Consider the following 15,234-nt stretch of genomic DNA (forward strand, 5'->3'; position numbering starts at 1 on the left):
CCATTTTCCGCATGGGAGATGTGAAAGCTGATCTCCGTTGTCTCAGGCACTGGGTAGGGGCCTACTTTTCTACAATGGGTCAATGAAACAGCGGAAGAGAGGGAGGAGGCCGCTGCCTCTGAGCTAGAGCAGGTATATCAATCTTGGCAAATCGAGTAACATGCCTCAACCAGGCTACTCTTATCTCTATGTGGTCAATTAGAGGAAAATCTCATGAGGCAAGAAAAGGGAAAAAAAAGAATGATGTAATTTCTTTTATAGCCTCCTTGGCATGATTCATATGAATATTCATTATTACACATGGGAGGTATATGTATTATCAGATCTGGGCTTAAATGTAGAGGCACCTTTGTAAAGAAAGAATAATTCGACATAAACTTTGTATTTGTCTTAAGGAGGAGGTATGAAATATTCAGAAGGTGTATAAATTTGGGACATAGGCATATGCCAGACTGTTTTCAAATGTTTATTTTCTGCTATATATCTATAATTGTCTAATTTTGGCAGTAACTATTTTTGTCTTAAAGTGAAAATATGCTTTCAACTCAAGTAAAAAAACTGTGTCCGATAACTTCAAGTTAATTTTATAGTAAGAAATATGTATTAACTTTAAGTCATATAATTAATTTTTACGATTTTCTCTCTTTTTAACTAGAAGTCTATAAAGAGACTATGTTTTTGTCTTCATTGCACTAGTTATTTTTATAAAAACAAAGATTTTCCATGTCACATTTTCACATGTCTTAGGGGAAGAGATTTTAAAAAGGATTTTAAAGCATTGACAAATATGTGGCAAGTCCTATTTTAAACATATTTTTAAAATATCTATTTTACTGATGAATAAATAGGAGAAATTTAAATGACATTTCAAGGTTAGAGTAGAACAAAGAAGAAAACTGGGACATAGTTTTAAGTTCTCTTTAGTCCCAACCATCTCCTGGATGTCTAGCATCTCTCTTTTATATGTTACAGATGGAACCCATCATTATTTTCTCCCAAACCTACTCCTCCACTATTCTCCATCTTGGACTGTGATATCTCCATCCACCCAATTGTTTAGGCCAAAAACTTGGATTCGTCTTTTGTTTTCCTTACTTCACTTACCCATCTTGCAGCAGATCCTCTTAGTTCTACCTCTAAATATGTAAATAGAATGTTTTTGATATCCCATTACATTCATCCTAGTCTGGGGCACCAACACCTCTCACTGGGATCATTGAAATAATCTCCAAATGTCAAATGTGTGCTAAGTTAAATAATTCAAGCTATCTCGTTATTATTTTTGCCCTCTACAATCTATTTTCCACTCAGTGGCCAAATGATATTTCCTGAAATAAACAAAAACTAAGAACGAATCACTGATCTATCTAAAAGTCCCCGACTTTAGAAGAAACCTTCTTAACCTGACCTATACACCCTGTGTGATCTCTCCTCTGCTTTTCCCTCCTAGCCCCATCTCTTCCATTCTCTCAGTAGTACAAGTACTTTCTGACTTGTTCATCACTTTATCCACAGCAGAGTGCTGAGCACAAGAGTAGGCACTCAATACATTTGTAAAATACATGAACAGATATTTTACATATTTTCTTGAGCGTAAAATGAAGTTCTCCTTTGGTTTTGGTGCTAAGCAGAGCTCAGACTAAATCCTTATGTGTGTGGTCATTTGAGAGTTTGGGACCGATAATCACTGAATGAAAGCTTAGGGCAGTCAGGGCTTGCTTTGCAACCTGTGCTATGCTCCTTTCCTAACATTTCCTGTTGGCTTAGCTACACCTGGATTCGAGGTCAATCCTGAGTTAAGGCAGGAGTGATTCAAGGGCCTGTGTTTTAGAAGCAGGTGAATTGACTTGATGGTTCCTTAATACCAGCCCCATGACCTTGTGAATTTCTGCCTTATTTCGAAGCCCACGTTCATATCTTGATCCTTGGTTTGGTAACTGAATTTCTGTTTAGTTCCTTCCGCCTTGACAACTACTTAGTAATCCCCTTCTTCCAGCTCAAGACCCACCTATACTCACGTCCACTTGAGTTGACCTGTATTCAACATTGTACCATATTGTACATCACCACAGATCTCTTCTAAAGCTGATTTTGCTTCCTAGTTGAGACCCCATAGTACCAAAGCCATCCGTAAGAGGATGAATGAACAACCATAATGTTGGAACTAAGCCTTTAGAAAGCACCCAAAGCTATTTATGCATAAATCATGTGAAATCTTTCATAAGCAATTAAAAAACAATCACAACAAAATCCCATGGTGTTCAGTATTTCCATATCCAAAATATTCTATCTTCTTTAAAAAAGAAAACCTGAGTGGGGAAAGCTACATGGCAATATATTTATTCCATATGTAATGATTAACAATATTTAAGTATGGTCCATTTTTGGGTAAGTTATCAATACCTCAAGATCTCCAACTTAAGGGGATTTAAAAGAAACTGATTCTAATGAAGGTTTATGATCTATGAAAAGCTGATGTAGGAAACAAATGAACTTACTTTCAGAGATAATCTTTCTAAGTATGAAGGAAAACGTACCTCGAATTTCTTAATCCCCAGTACCTTCTCTAGAGCTACTGCCCTGACAGAGATAGGAATTTAGGAGGGGATAAAGCGAGGTGTCCTTTCTGATGCTACAGCTTAGATTGTCATCTTACTAGGGTCTGCAAAGCCCTCTCACGCTCAGCAGGAAAATACTGAAGTTAAGTTTTGCTATCCCTTCTGAGTTTTATCAGATTTTCATGCCACAGAGAACCGTGTTTGAACAAGCTGGAGAGACAGAGATAAATGACAAGTCCCTTTGGTGAAGGGAAAAAGCAATCACTACTAGTATTGTAGTTTTTACTTTTCTGCTGATAACAAAAAGAAATGGCTTAGTAATTTGTAGGTAACTATTGTGTCGTAAAGGAAACATGCCATTTAATTTACTTATTTCAAGGATAAATGAATCTTTTTATCAACCATTGACTATTGTTTAACCCTATCATTTTAAGTTTTTATCTCTCTTTCTTGAGGAAAAGCATATGAACCCCAAGAAATAACACTTCGGTGCTTGTATTAGTCTGCTTGGGCTGTCATAACAAAATACTCTAGACTAGGCACCTTAAACAACAGGAACTTACTGCTCACAGTTCTAGAGGCTGGAGGTCAAACCTCAAGGTGCCGGCTTGGGTCACTGTCTGGTTAGTGAGAGCTATCTCCTTGGGTTGCAGACAGCCACCTTCTTGATGTGTCTTCACATGGCCTTTCCTTAGTGCATGGAGAGAAAGAGAGAAACAAAACAAGCTCTCAGGTATTCCTTCTTAAAGGGCCCCACCCTCATGACCTCAACTAAATCTAGCTACCTCCAGGGACACCTAGATGGTGCAGTTGGTTAAGCATCCAACTCTTGGTTTTGGCTCAGGTTGTGATCTCAGGGTCACGGGATCCAGCCTTGTATTGGGCTCCAGCTCAGCACAAAATCTGCTTGGGATTTTTTCTCCCTCTCCCTCTGCCCCTCTCACTCCTACATGCACGCGCGCGTGTGCATGCGCTCTCACTCTCTCTCTCAAATAAATAAATAAATCTTAAAAAAAATAAAATAAATCTAGTTACCTCCATAAAGCCTATCCCTAATACTACCATATTGGGGTTTGGGGCCTCAATATATGAATTTGGAGAGGGACATAATTCAGTCCAGAGCATTCTACTCCTAGACCCCCAAAACTCAAGTCCTTCTCACATGCAAAGTATATTCATTCCATACCCACAGCCCTTAAAGTCCTAATTTATTTTAGCATCAGTTTTAAAGTCCAAAGTCTCATCTAAATATCATCTAAATCAGGTATGGATGAGACTTGAGGTATGATTCATCCTGAAGCAAAATTCCTCTCCAGTTGTGAACCTGTGAAACTTGACAAGTTATGTGCTTCCAAAATACAATAGTGAGACAGGCAGAGGAGAGACATTTCCTTTTGAAAGGAAGATACAGGAAAGAAGGAAGGGGTAATAGGTTCCAAGCAAGTCCAACACCTAGCAAGACAAATTTCACTGGATCTGAAGGCTTGAGAATAATCCTCTTTGGCTCAGTGGCCCACCTTCCAGGCCCCCTGGGTTGGCAGCATCACCCCCATGGCTCTGCAGGGTGACCCTGCCCCTTGTGCTTTCTCATTTCCAATAATATGCTCCCTATTGTCATCTGAGACTTCACCAGAATCGCCCTTCACATCCATATTTCTAGCACCTCAAAACTCTTGCAGCCACTATTTATTACCCAGTTCCAAAGCTCCCTCTTTGTGTTTAGGTATCTGTTACAGCAGTACTTTTTTACATAAAATAATTTTGAATGAGACCTGAGAAGTTAGTCATCAAGATAATTTTAGAAAATTTCCTATTATTCTTTTGTGCCCAGAATCTGGATTTCAAGTAAAATATTTTTCTCCAAATAATAAGATCTGTGCCTTCAGAATGATGTAAAATTGGGGCCACTACTTCTTTTTTATTACCTTTTTTTTGTTTTGTTTTTTTATTTTTTTTAAAGATTTTATTTATTTATTTGAGAGAGAGAGAATGAGAGAGAGCACATGAGAGGGGGGAGGGTCAGAGGGAGAAGCAGACTCCCTGCCAAGCAGGGAGCCCGATGCGGGACTCGATCCTGGGACTCCAGGATCATGACCTGAGCCGAAGGCAGTCACCCAACCAACTGAACCACCCAGGCGCCCTTCTTATTACCTTATTGATGAGCATTTAAAAATCAAATTAATATGTGCATATAGTTGAATGACTCAATTAATCCTATAAGATTTATTTATTTATTTTTTTAAAAGATTTTATTTATTTATTTGACAGAGAGACAGCAAGAGAGGGAACACAAGCAGGGGGGATGGGAGAGGGACAAGCAGGCCTCCCGCCGAGCAGGGAGCCCAATGCGGGGCTCGATCCTAAGACCCTGAGATCATGACCCGAGCTGAAGGCAGTTGCTTAACTGACTGAGCCACCCAGGTGCCCCTCCTATAAGATTTATTAAGACCTCATTTCTCCCCCTCAATTTGGAGGAAACTGGTTATGTTAATATATGATAATAGTTGGCAAAAGAAGGCAGAGCTATTTCACTCCTGTTTTGTTTCTATTTTCTCTAACATAAACAGTGATCTTAAAATGGGAAAGTACTTATTAAACACATGAAGAATATAGTTTATTGTAGATTAAGATGTAAGGAGAAAACAACAGCCTACTTTAGATGAATTCAAATGTTAAAACCTTAACAATTTATGTCTAAGGATGCTGAAGAAACTTTTTAGGTTTATTTTAGAACTCTTTGAAATTCTAAGTAACCACTGAAAATGAGAGAGTGAGAGAAGGAGAGATATGGAGAAAGAGAGTGTGTCTATGATGGGTCAATGTCCTAACTTTTTTTTAAAGAGGGAAATGTATGGTTAAATTCTAAAAAGGATTTTCCAAAATATAATTCATGAGCTTTTAGAAGCAGATGAGTGGTCACTAAAAGGCAATCTGATTTTTCTCTTTGTGGGTTCCCAGGATATCCAGTGTATGGGGGAGTATTGTGGATGGCATTGCTTTCTTTCCTCTGCTCTGCTCAAAACCCTAGGTGCCAACATCCTTTCAGCTTCATCCAAGGACTTTGCAAGAAATCTCCTTTCAGTAAGTTTGGGAACACATGGTATAGTGATGATACAGCTAGGTTTCAGTAAACCATTTGAAAACATCAGAATATCTTTGTGAATAACACGGAGAAATATAGGCTGAATGATAGTACAGTGCAGTGATCTTGTGGTTATTTGAGTAGTCATACCTTCTTCCTTCCTTCCTCACCTATAGGAAGATGTCAACCATCAATACAACTGAGTGAATCACAATTGTTAGATTTCAGGCATCAAGGAGGAAATGGGGAGACTTCTTTTGCAAGGGTATTTTTGGCATCCCCTCAAATAATATTAAGTTGGCAACTTCTTGGTTATAGTTTCTGAGGATAGTATCCCTTAAGCAAATACTTTTAAAGCCACAAAATGAGCTTTGCAAAGAATGAGAAAAGCAAAACAAAGGAGTGTTTCATATTTAAGATTTAAATCTCTGTTCTTGGACATGTGCCTAGTTCTAGCAAAACAGCAATATCTATCCAACAAATCCCATACAAACTATCTACAGAAATGTTGATTTTCCAATTGAATTATTAATACATAACTGAAAAACCACTTTATTCTTTTTATATTTCTTTTTAAACAGCTCTTTAAAAAGTTAAATATGCTGTATAAGTGTCACCTCAGAAAACCTCTCATTTTCACCATGGAAGATAGTTTTATTTTATTGTAATATTTTTACAAATGGCAAAAGGGACATTGCAAAATATGTGAATTGACCAATGATTGAGTGAAAAAACTGATATAAGATCACAATTTCTCCTCTTCTTTTCTTGTGTAACTCTCATTAACCTTTTTTTCTTAATGAAAACTTTCCTTAACAAATATGTATCTAGGGGACACTGGCATACAAAATGCTTTCTCATTGTGATATTTTGCTAGATATATGGAAATCTTGCCATCTCTGCTGTGACAATTTGTGAAGAGGGGATGAAAGAAGTTTGGTTCACTATTGAGGGTGTTACTGTTTGGTCATGCAGTTTTAATAAATCCTACCGTGTTGTGGTTCAGCTTTATTTAGTTTTGTGCTCACCCAAACTCTTGAGAATAAACCAAATGGCTTTCTCTCTCATGCTGTATTAGCTCTGTGCCTTGAATGGAAATTAAATGCAAATGCTTTCATTGCACTATCCCCTTGTTAATTTATCACATGTTTAAACACAGCAACATATTGGAAAACCTTGTTATTTCGTAATCTTCAGATTCTTTGCACAATGATATTAAGAACAGGATAATGAGTAAAGATAAGCCGATGGGAAGCACATGTCTACAGGGCAACTGGCGGCAGTCCCACAACCATTAGTCTGTGGTATATGGTGAAACTGCTGGAGTCAGCATGACAGAGCAAAAAAGAAGGAAGAAAAATATCTGAAATGAAAGGAGGTGAGCAAAGCACCACTTTCAAGCCTTAATTATGCTCTCAAATAGTTTATTCTCTCCTTTAAAATGTGTGTTCTGATAAAACTCATGCTCTGTAGCAGATTTTTAGTTAAAAGTTAATAAGTGATGATGATGATGATGATGATGATGATAATGATGGTGATGGTAATAGTAATAACAATACAGAAAAGGGCCAACTTCTAGGCAAAGATGAAGTTAGAGAAGTGTTTTGCGGGACAGAGCCCAAGGTCTTGTACCAGAGGACACCCAATAAATATATGCAGACTTGATTGATGGTGCATGGAGGCAGTTAAGAGAATTAAGTTGCTCATTGTTGTCTTGATATACCGGTGGTAGAAATGCTAATCATAGCCAATTGTTGATCATGTGGGATTAAATTCATGAGCAAGGATATGCATTCAGTGATGATTATACACCCGTGAAGAGAGAGATAAGGAAAAGGTTTTGGAGATTCTTCCTTGTCTTTCTTTTTTCTTAGCACATTTTTAAATCCAGATTTGGAGCTCTCCATTCATTAAATTTGGTTTTGAAACCTGCCTTCAATTAAGCAAACATCACCCAACATGCATTTAGACAATATTTCACAAATGGCTGCACCCTAAACCTACTGTACTTAATGTAAACTATTATTCTAGACTTTACTTAGTCTTTATATCTTGACAATCATATTTCAAAAACAACTAGTAATTGTTTTCCGTAGGGTTCTTTGTTTTTTTGTTTTTGTTTTTTTTTTACTTTAGCAGAATATCAATGGGCTTGATTGCATGTTAGATCATAGAGACATTTTAAAATGGCATTGCTGACCCTATCATCCATTTTTTTAAAGTGTTGACCTCTGTGATGCCGGTCTCTCTTAAAATTTAGTTTAAAATCTGGATCAATAAATAAAGCATAAACAATTCCCTAAGGCAGTCTTTGAAAGTGCTTTGTGCACCAAAATTCTATTTAAAATTTTGTTTCTGCTTATATACTTCTCAGTACCACATTATACTCCTGTTAACTGGTTGTCTTCCCAATCCCTTTCTCTCTTTATCTACCTACTACCTTCTTGTCTTCCTTCCTTCTTCCTTTCTTCCCTCCTGCCTGCTTTTTTCTCTTCCTTCCAACATGGTGGATGGTGGTGTCATCCACTGAGATGGGCAAGACTGAAAGAAAGAGTCATCTTTGGAGGGGAAATCAAGAGTTCAAGTGTAGATATGTAGTGTTTGAAATGTTTACAAATCTTCAAGTGAAAACATCAAGGTGCAGGATATATAAGATAGGAGCCCAGAGGAAGGGGTTGGCCTGTAGATATAAATTTGAAAGTCAACAGAGAATTAATATGTATAAAGCCACAAGATTCAATACAATCACTTAAAGAGTGAGTGCAGTTAAAAAAAAGAGAAATGCCTAAGGAACAAACTCAGGGTACTCTAACATTTAAAGATCAAGAAGAGAAAGAAGGAAAAATAATATTTAAATGTATTAATACAGTTTTATTTTAAAGAGTTTCCCATCCTTATTGATCACTATTGTTATTTATTTTGGAATTGGCATGGGACATGGTTTTCTCTTTTTAGAACTTCAAAATTTTGCTGTCTAAAGTCTACAGAACATGTCTGATTCAAGTCATTTGGTCCAGTACTGGGAAGCGGATCCTTATCAGTGCTGGCTGGGAGGCCAGTTCTTAGATAATGAGGCTTCCAGAGACTTAGCCAAGTAAGGTACATTATCAAATACCAGAAATACACAGGTGTCAGTACCTATCGGGTGGAAATGTAAAATGCAATTGAGGAGTGAGACAGGAGTGTCTGGAACGGAGAGTCTCACAGAAGTGGAAAGGTAAAATAGACAGGAAGTGAGATCAACAAAGGTGATACTGGTAGGATCAGAATAAGGCTGTCTGACATGAGGCTGGTAGACTGGAGAGCGGTAGGTTGTATTCAATCTCCTGAATATATTCCAGCATCTGCCTTTGAAGCTGCTCTTGAAACAGCCAGACCACATTAGAGAAAACCTACCATCAGACTTTTCTGGCATTGCTAACTTTAAAGCGAACAGTCATCTTCTCCCAAATGTTCCCACTTTCACTTCTGATAGAATCGTGTCCATGGCTTCCTCCTAAGGGTAAGACTTAGATTCATATTTCATTGATGGCTATTAGCTACCCACCAGGCCCCGGGATGGTCACTTGCACATATATCAGCTCTTTGAAGGATTAAATTGTCATCTTGGCCAAGGCAGAAGTTCATATAAATAACTTATACTGCCACAGTTTAAAAGCCATGTGTAAATTTCCTAAATCCTCTTGTGTGCAATATTTGCTTAATAGTTTGTCTCATCTGGAATATTTGAAAATTTAGTTCTGTATGATTTAGATATAGTGTCAGAGGAAGTCTTCACAGCTAAATTTCTTCCTTCATGCAGAGAAGGACACATCTGACATAATAAGTCACATTGCCAGGATAAGAATAAATTGCAACTATAAACAAACAAATAAGAAACCAAATCATAAAATGAAAGAACACTGGAAATGTGGCCAAATTCTTATTGTGGAGGGACCCGAGTCTGACATTGAATTAGGCAAGTGGGTCTTTGACTGTGTCATGCAGGTCATTGTCTCCTCTGAGACCAGTTGTTCCATCCTAGGTTATCTGGGTCCTTAAGGCCCTTATATGATCTAGCAGGGTCAGAGGATTGTTTTCCAAATTTTAGGAACAGAAGGAGCATCTCATCTTGGACAAAGCTTTGCATATTTGCCCTTCGCTTCATTTTCCAACTATACCATATCATTTTTGACTGCCTTTCCTGACCCTGAAACTTCAGTGTGTTTATCGAGTCTCAGTTCGGCATCACCTTTCTGGTGGGATGCGGGTTATTTTATCATGAACTAATCCTATGTCTTCAAACCAGAACAGATGAGTAAATCAATGCTTATCCACTACACCATGTGGAAGCCCTAGCATATATCCCGCCTGGAGTGAGCCTGGTCCGCTGGAGAGATGAGATGGGCAGGGAGAGAAGCCATATTTCAACCCCGGCGCCCCCCCCGCCCATTGGCCTAGATGCCAGGAGTGTGAACATCCATCATTTCTCATTCTGGGTTCTCCAGTTCCCTTCCTGGTGGTGATGTTGTTGTATGCATCGGGTGAACCCATGTAATAGTCAACGACATGATTTACTTGACCTGGACCAGTAGGAGAAACAAAGCTTCCATGGGACTCAGAAACTCTGGTGTGCACAAGCTTAAGTTAGCTCCTTTGTATAAAAGTCGTATTCTTCCCCTTCTTCATCTCTGGCAAAAACTTCCCTCAGAATACTCCCAAGACTAGTCGTTTTCAACTTGGGGTACTCATTAGGATCACCTGGGGAACTTAGAAAGTGCACCATTTTTAAGTCTCCCAGGTGATTCCAACATGCAGCCAAGTTGAGCACAGTCCTTCTTCCAGGTTCAGGCTAACAAGGCCAAGAGTAACCATGCCTCTAATTATCATCTGATTATTAATTTGTATTTTCCTCGTGTAATGTCGTTATGATTAGGCAGGGGCAACCAGGAGCAGAACACATATAACTGACTTTCGGAATTTTGCCTCTCCTCAGGAAAATGTCTGTGTTCTTGCCTGCTGTCACTCTTGAGCTTAAAAGAATGCAAACCACTCCACATGTCTTCCAGTTGGCTCTTCTTGTTTTGTTCTTTCTCCCTCAGGGCTGGCTCTCTAGAAATTCTGGCTGATAATCTATGATGTTTCCCCAGAAATTGACTGCTTAGTACTTTGATGCCTTTCCCACCTTTTTTTTTTTTTTTAAGGTTTATTTATTTATTTGAGAAAGCGAGAATGAGAGAGAGTGTACATGAGAGGGGGGAGGGTTAGAGGGAGAAGCAGGCTCCTCGCCGAGCAGGGAGCCCGATGCGGGACTCGATCCAGGGACTCCAGGATCATGACCTGAGCCGAAGGCAGTCGCTTAACCAACTGAGCCACCCAGGCACCCTTCTTTCCCACCTCTTAACCACTTAACTTCCTCCTCTGATCAATATCTGCCTCTCAACAGTAGGTAACATTTTACAAAGTAGGGTCTGCTGGGAAAAGAGACTTTGGGTGGTGAAAGGGTTGGTGATTTGAAAAACATATGTGCTTTGGTCTGTGAGGGAGGTTGTTACCACCAGATAGTAAGGGTTGAAGGTAGCATGGGCTGACTGCTCAGAGCAAAGACTGCTCCCTGGCCTGGAATTTCTACTCAGAAATTTGTATCAGTGCCTAACTAGGACCTTTACCAGAATCAGCCTCAGAACCCACAGACCAGGCCTCCATCCTTGAGGATTGGCCTGCTTTGACCTTGGTGAGTTCAAATCAGGTCAAATATTGCTGGTTTCACAAGGCCTCCAGCTATATCTGGGACCTCAACCTGTATTCATACTGAAGCCATTTATGCCACAATTCCCTTTGAAACATCAAAATTAGCTCATCCCTTATGTCCCAGACTTATTCATTTCTTGCCTACCGTCATGATCTGCGCTTTTTATTATGAAAAAGGGGACCCCAACTCCACTGCTTACCCTATTCAAACTTCATTCCATCATAAACCAGCTCTTCTGCATCCTCACTTTCTTTATGGAATGCTCTTGCTACTTCTTTACCAGTACCAACAAATGGCTTTTCCATGGATGTATCATTTCCGCTGCATCCCTTCAAATGCAGAGAACCACAGAATTGTAGGATGTCGTGTTTTCTGCTTCTCTACAAAAGGGCATCTATAATTCCATTTTTTTTTTTTTACCTTCATGAGAAAAGATCCTGCTACTCCAAGGATTCTGCCATCTGAAATGACATGCTCTGGCCCTCCTTACCCCCACGTTCTACTTGCCTATTGGTTAGTCTCTCATGTTAATTAAAAATGCATGCAACTATTTTACCATCACCTTCTTCAACGCAAATCCTACCATTATCCCAGTTATATTTCCAAGGACATTTTGTTTGCAAGCATAGAAGAGTGAAAATTCATATACTACAGTTAAAGTGTGCAAAAATGGGAATGTGTTTTTATTTTTCATAACTGATCTCATTTTATACTCTAACCTCCATTGCCTTTGTAGTGGGAAAAATAAAACCAGAACACAAAGCCCTCAAAACTGTAAGTTTATCCTTTTGAAGTATGGCGTCTTTTAAAGCTTTTAAAAGTATTTTTCGTGTTGTTCTAGAGTCATCGTTTGGATAAATGGTCATTCAAGTCAAAGTTATACTCCTTATCAGGGCAATTTCTCCCCTTTGTTTTTTTTTTTCAAGATTTTTTATTTATTTGATAGAGATACAGCGAGAGAGGGAACACAAGCAGGGGGAGTGGGAGAGGAAGAAGCAGGCTTCCCACTGAGCAGGGAGCCCGACGTGGGGCTCGATCCCAGGACCCTAGGATCATGACCTGAGCCGAAGGCAGACGCTTAACAACTGAGCCACCCAGGCACCCCAATTTCTCCCCTTTCTTAAAAGCAGTTCTCTCCTTTCCTCTTTTTCAAGAAAATTGTAGTGTAGGGGGATGCTAACAGACTCTCTGGCATGGAGGCAGGGGCTCTTGGTCTGAGTTTTCCCAGAGCCATTTCTAGTTTTAAATGCAGTGCCCCTAGGCTGATCTTACCCCTGGGCGAGTGTTGGTGTTGGCTGGGGTGCAGCTGATTGCGTCTGGTTCTTAGGGAAGTTACCCCGGTATTCATGTAAATCACTGGCAAATGCCACAGATTCCATTTGGTTGGATCTTCTATTCTGTGGCCTTCTCATCCTTACCCCAGGCCCACTTCTGGTCCACTGGTTCTCTCAGCGCCTCTGTGTACCCTTTGGAGGAAAAACAGAGAGCCCTCCAGTGCTTCCTCTGTGCCAGGCTGGAGGGTGTGCGGCTGAACTCCTTTACCTTCCTTCGTCCTTTCTAAACTCTTGTCACAGGTCTCCATACAGACTTCCAGCCAGAAGGTAAAACACAAGCCTCCCCCTGCTTTTAAAGATTTTTATTCATTTATTTGTCAGAAAGAGAGAGAGAGGCTGAGCACAATCAGGGGGAGCAGCAGGCTCCCTTCTGAATAAGAAGCCCTATGCAGGACTCAAACTCTGGACCCTGGGATCATGCCCTAAGCTGAAGGCAGACGCTTAACTGACTGAGCCACCCAGGTGTCCCACCTCCCTCTGCTTTTAACTCCCCCTTCAAATCCTCTGATTTCTATGGGGATTTTTGCCTTCTGCACCTTCCTTTCTTCTGTATTTCTCAAATGAGTAGTTTCTGTTCCCACCATGTTACTAGGACTACTTTTCATAAGGTCATCAGTAATCTGATTGCTCCAATTTTTTAGCATTTTCAGTATTTTCTTACCAGACCTCTCTGCTTCATTGAACACCCTGATCCCTTTATTTTCCAAACTCTGTGCTTTCCTGATTCCATTCAGAACTTTTTGCCTATTTCCTATTTTGTTTTCCCCTTCGGTGCTGGTGTTAATGAGAATTCTGTCCTTGAATTGTTTCTCCTCTTATTCGAGCTAAGTCCAGGAAGAGGGGGACATTCTGCTTTTATTCCTGTGTTAAACTACATTCTTTACTGCTGCTGGAAAAATAAAACAAAAACCAAAAAAGTATATATCCAGTTCAGAACATTTCTCCAAGCTCATAGACTCATATATTTAACTACCTCCTGGATATTTCCAGGGTTTCAAACTGAACATGTACAAACTGAACACATTATCCTTCCCAGCTTCTCAGGATATATTTTGCAGTCTTGACTGATACCATTTTCTCCCTAGCCCCTGGAGCTGAAGTACTTGGGAGTCATTTTTGGCTTTTTTGATTCTTTAATCTCCTATATTCTCACAATGAATCACCAAACCCTGCCAAGTTTCTTCCTGTTTTATACTAATTTGTCAACGATCTCAGGTCATCACTCATGTATCTATGTGTCTATGTATCTGTCTATCAATATATCATCATATTATCAGTCATCTTCCATTATTTGTCTATGATGAAAATTTTTCTCCCAAAGTATACATATTGTTAAATGGTTAAATGTAAATACAAATAAAAATTTAGAAATAGGGTAAACATACAATTTCTAGAAAGGGAAAAAGAAGTAAGTATTGCAGTCAGTGAAGACCCACATTGTAATTATTATTGCTATAATTAAGCCTCAAACTCAGTACCAAACTTCTGAGTAGCCAAAGTGAAAGTGAAACTAGGTCAGTTACCTAATTCTTCTTATCAGAAAAAACAAATGAATTTTCACAATTAAGTTGTAAACTCTGATTAGCTGAAGCTTTGTGTTGATAAAGCTTTGCTTATCTTTCCTTTTAACTTAAAGGTCACCTTAAATTGCCCTTTTTAAACAACTCTCTCTCCAGGGCCGATCTCTCTTTTGGGCACTTAATGCTCCTTGAACATTTGAAGACCTCTCTTTCTTAAAAAAAAAAAAAAAAAAAAAAAAAAAAGACCCTTTTCAATTTTTCCCAGTCTGTCCCAAGATTAGGGCCTACGTTCTTTGTTTACGGGAGCCCCCAGTCCGTCTCTTTGTCCTGCAGCTGTGTTTTGGAACCTTGTCTCTCGTTCTTAAAAGTTCAGGTCTCTCTGCAACTCAGCATTGCCTAAGGGAATTTCAAGCAGAATTATACATGTCAGAGATTTTAGTTGGGGTCTAAGTTGTATTCCCTTTTGGATTCAGACATGCCTAGACAAGTTTGTAGGTCCACTGGGGCTGGCTCCCTGGTGCCTTATTTCATAAAATGATCGAGAAGTCTTTGATGAAGAACTGTGCTTGCTTTGATGCCAGTGGTAGGATGTGAAAGTGCCATTTATAGTTATTATTTGTGAATGAAGCAAATACAGTAGCCTGCACAGCAGATGCCTGTTAGCCTATCAGAGCACGGAGGAAGGTAGCAGGGTCTCGTGGCATTACGGCAAGGGGGCGGAGCACGCAGAGTCTGCCGCTGTCGTGCTGCCCTCTCCATCGGCAGCAGAGGGGCTGTGGCGTGCCTTCGTGGCTTCTGAGGGTGGTGCGGTGGTGGAGAGCCCAGGGTGCCAGGGGTGCCGGACAGACGTGGACTGGAGTCCGGCTCTGCTCCTTCCTTCTCGTAGCCTGGGGCAAGTTCCTTTCCGTCTCTGACCCTGTTGTTCTGAGGATTAAAATTAAGTCCTGTGCGGGCGCCTGGGTGGCTCAGTTGGTTAAGCGACTGCCTTCAGCTCAGGTCATGATCCCAG

General features: G+C 39.8%; 1 long non-coding RNA gene across 2 annotated transcripts in view; it reads left to right on the forward strand.

The window, feature by feature from the left end:
- LOC145721849 (uncharacterized) overlaps positions 1-15,234 on the forward strand; it is a 152,938-nt gene that overhangs the window by 118,819 nt on the left and 18,885 nt on the right. The window lies entirely within an intron of this gene.

This window comes from Leptonychotes weddellii, chromosome 5 (genome assembly GCF_054177405.1).
Source record: "Leptonychotes weddellii isolate Sample4059 chromosome 5, ASM5417740v2, whole genome shotgun sequence".
In the NCBI taxonomy this organism is placed as follows: Eukaryota; Metazoa; Chordata; class Mammalia; order Carnivora; family Phocidae; genus Leptonychotes; species Leptonychotes weddellii.